A 4,172-nucleotide genomic window follows, 5' to 3' on the forward strand; every position below is an offset into this window, starting at 1 on the left:
TCAAATATACAGAAAACAACAACCCAACAGCCAACGGTGCCTTGAAATGAACAATGGGCCACAGCTCACAAAAATAATCACAGCCACAGCTCACAAAAATAATACACACTGTGCAAAGGAAAAAATTACGGGTAGTTGTTTAAGCGATTAACAAATTCTGGCAAGCTGCAAGAATGAACCATTTCCTCGGGTAACTTGTTCCACTCATTGACTGTTCGCGGAAAAAATCTATTCTGCAGCTAAACTTAGCGAAGGCTACGCTATTTCGATTTCTGAAAGAATATCTTGGGACCCCCAGTGGTGTTATGTACAAAGATTAATTCAGGTTTACATGACCGGAACTTAGACTGAACATAAACTTCAATCTGTCCACCTTACGTCTATGCGGCAATGTAGGCAAGCCTGCCTGCTCATAAAGGGCTAAGACTGAGTCAAGACGACCATTTTTTTTTAAAGTAAAACGGAGTGCTCTTTTTTGTATATTTTCAAGTAAGGAAATATTCTGTGCAGTGTAGGGATCCCATACGACCGCGGCGTATTTGAGAGTGGAACGAATAAATGTCTTATAAACGGTCACTTTAATATCCACGCTAGCCTGTTTGAAATTTCGACGCAAGTACCATAGTTTCGACAGTGCCTTACGCACTATGTGCGTAATGCACTGTCGACATGAGTATTCCAAAGTAAATCGTTGCTAATTAGAACTCCAAGGTACTTATAAGACGAGACTTTTGCAAGGATATGACTCTCCAATGCGCAATTATAAGTTCGAAGTTTGCGTTTGCGAGTAATCTGCACGTAGACACTTTTTATGGGGTTTGATGACATTTGCCAGGTCGAGCACCATGCCTGAATTTTCGAAGGCAAGTATTGAGTTGAAATTGGTCATTTACATTACGGACTTCAGTGTACAATATGGCGTCGCCGGCAAACAGCGGTAATTTCACAGGAATGTTACGAGTAATGACATTAATGAAAATCAAGAATAAGAGAGGCCCAAGGAACTTTGCGGAACGCCTGGTATTACCGACGCATCTGAAGATCGAGAACCGTCAATTTCAACAAACTGGGATCGTGATTCTAGGTAGCCTCGTAGACAGTTAATTATATGATCATTTCTCAGGATGGTCTGTAATTTTGCAAGCAGCTTAATGTAAGGCACTTTTTCAAAAGCTTTAGATAGATCAAGAAATATTACATCAATTTGATCCGTACGGTTAAGAGAGGTACCAGGCACGTAGCCAGGATTTTGTTTCGGGGCGGGCCCACCCATGACAAAATGCTGTATGAGGGGGAGGGGGGGAGAGGAGGTCCCAGCAAAATGGAAGATTTCGGGGGGGGGGGGGGGGGGGGGGGGCCGGGCACCATGCCCCCCCCCCCCCCCTTTCTACGTGCCTGAGAGGTACTAAACTTATGAATCGTTTCAACGACATTGAATCTTTTCTGAAGATGAATACCCTTGCATATCCTTTGTGGAGCAGTAAGTATTTTAGAATTAAATATTAAAGGGGAAAACAAACAATGTAAGTATTCTAAGAAAAGAGAGCTAAATCTAGTTCCTACTCCTTTATTTTCTCATATCTGAAGCTAAATTTGGATTACAGTCAGTCGTCGCTTTGTGGAATGTGTATTTGATCGAAAATTTCAATGCACTGTGATTGCTCCAAAAACAAAAATACCTATATTTACATTTATAAGTAATTATTGATAGATTATTGCCACACCTAATTAATAACTGTGAGACAAATACTTTTCAAACAAAGAACCGCTCTCTTCAAGTAACAGATCGGCCAGATGTTTCAGGGTATCACCTTTTTGTTTTCTTTTTGCCACTACCGCTATAAACTCTAGTTTTAACACCATGGAAAGGCCTCCAAACGGCTCAATTTGCGCCTAACCGAGCAGGACTGGATTTTAGCTCTTGTTTTTAAACAAACAAGTATATTTTTCGTTTTAGATACCACATTTTTCAGAGTTTAGTCCGCACTCGGTCTCTATCTGCCTTTCTGCCGTAGATCATTTTGGCTGAAAAAGTGTCGGTCCTTAGATAGTCCGCGCCAAGTGCATAGTCCTCAACTTCCTGCACGTCCTGCTCTTATTAAAAATATTATACATTTAGCTTCCTCCCAACTAACTCTGGGTGGTGTCGCGGCAACAAATTCTGAAGGACTCTACACTATCTTATTTACCTTAAAAATGGTTTTACCATCACAAACAGAGTGGCTTCATGTCATCGAGATCAAACTTTGATCACATTGTTCGCTCGTTCGGAGATTTGTGGCACGTCACCCACGGGAGCATCGATATCGAAATCAACAAACACACTATTAGGTCGTATTATCTCGTTGACTATTGTCCAGTGTGAAACAACGTGATGTTAAAAAAATCGTAACGGGCGACAACCGCACTCATAGCGAGCGAATAATGAAAAGACGAACTAAGCGCCATCTTTGCTACACGCAGCGGCTGTTCTCTGAACCGTTGTTGGGAAATCACATCGCAGCGTTCTGCCGCTGGCACTTGTTACCACCATCGGTGCCAAATTTGTATCTTGTCGAGCTCGTTCGCGAGTTGCATAGTGTCTACACGTGGTCCACCATAACCTGGCAAAAAGCGGACGCTATGGCTCTTTTCTGCCATTCAGAGCCTCGGAGCGAAGCTTGTTATGAAACCCGGCGAGTTGGGGAAGGGTTGTTTTTTAGAAGTGTTGAAGCAGTCCGCGGTGATAGAGGAAAACGGTATCGCCCGAACTTTCTGATGCCTATGCCAAAGCACAGGAAATCGCAATTTGGAATCGAAACGGTTCCCTCTCGCTCTCGACTGAGCACCGAAATGGCGGCGCTCACAAGGAAATCGGGGAATCAGCCACGTAGACAGGAGGGCGGTCCATGGGGCCCGCCCCCCCCCCCCCCCGAAATCCTCTATTTTGCTGGGACCTCGTGTCCCCCCTCCCCCTCATACAGCATTTTGTCATAAGCGGGCGCCCCCCCCCCCCCCCCCCCCCCCCGAAACAAAATCCTGGCTACGTGCCTGCAGGGAATGTAGTGCCGACACTTTAAGGCTTACTGGAGAGACGTTTCATACAACTTTTCTGCCAGATGCCACTCCAATTCTGAGACAGAAAAGGAAAGGGCGGATCCTAACCCTAGGTTCAATGTCCTGACTTTCAAAATCCACTGACGCACAATCACGTTTTTTTTATTGATTACATAAAACGTCACGAAACTCTAACTGATTCTCTGTTTATTTTTTTTTTTAAATAACCATAATAAAAAAATATACGCACTCATAGTCATACGGCTTATGTACTATACGAGGGAAACATAAAGAAATATGTGGAGGTTGGGTAGTTTTATTACCGGTATTCAGAATTTTAATCATAAAGCACTCAAAATATTGTCGGTGGAGTGCCCCACGTTTATCTAATTGAGATATCGCCAATTCTAAGCTTTTTTTTTTTTTTTACACAGGTCTAAGAATACCGAACCATTTAATGCCATCTGACAGAAAAAGTGTGATTGACAAACACGGGCCATACATCGAAGTGAAGCGCAATCTTCGTTGAGAAAAAAATGTATATAATATTTCAGATGGTTCTTATTATAGGATATGGGTCATGTGAATGGATATGTTCTTTGTTCAATGGAAACACTAATATTTATGAAATGAGAGGAAAATTAATGTTATCTTTGGCCGTTGAAAGCCATGATTTTTAATCGCTATTCCCCAGTGTAAAGGTTTCGGACAAATTATTAATCTAAGGGAGTAGAAGGGGCCTCTCGGAGTAATTGATGGACCGACTGCGATGTCATAATTATGGGCTTGTTTATAAACCTTTGGCGTCGTCTTTTTTTATTTACTGAGGTTTTAATTTTAAAAATTCAAAAAACAAATTACCATTTTTTTCTGTTAAAAAAATGGTAATTTGTTAAAACAAAGAACTGGAATGGTGGGCATTCCAGTTCTTTGTTTTTATATAGTTTAGTATTTTATCTTAAACTCTGCCCTTTTCATGTGATGGTGCGCACGACCTGGATTTCTTCTCTCGTCCCATAAACTGTTCGAACGACGAACGCCACCTTCCGGCGTTCGCGTTGGAGCACATAGTAGAGGCCACCGTGGTACAGAGTCATTCAGCTAGCTTCATGTCTACTTGCTAATCGGTAACAATA

Source organism: Ixodes scapularis, unplaced genomic scaffold (genome assembly GCF_016920785.2).
Source record: "Ixodes scapularis isolate PalLabHiFi unplaced genomic scaffold, ASM1692078v2 PGA_scaffold12__126_contigs__length_90152505, whole genome shotgun sequence".
In the NCBI taxonomy this organism is placed as follows: Eukaryota; Metazoa; Arthropoda; class Arachnida; order Ixodida; family Ixodidae; genus Ixodes; species Ixodes scapularis.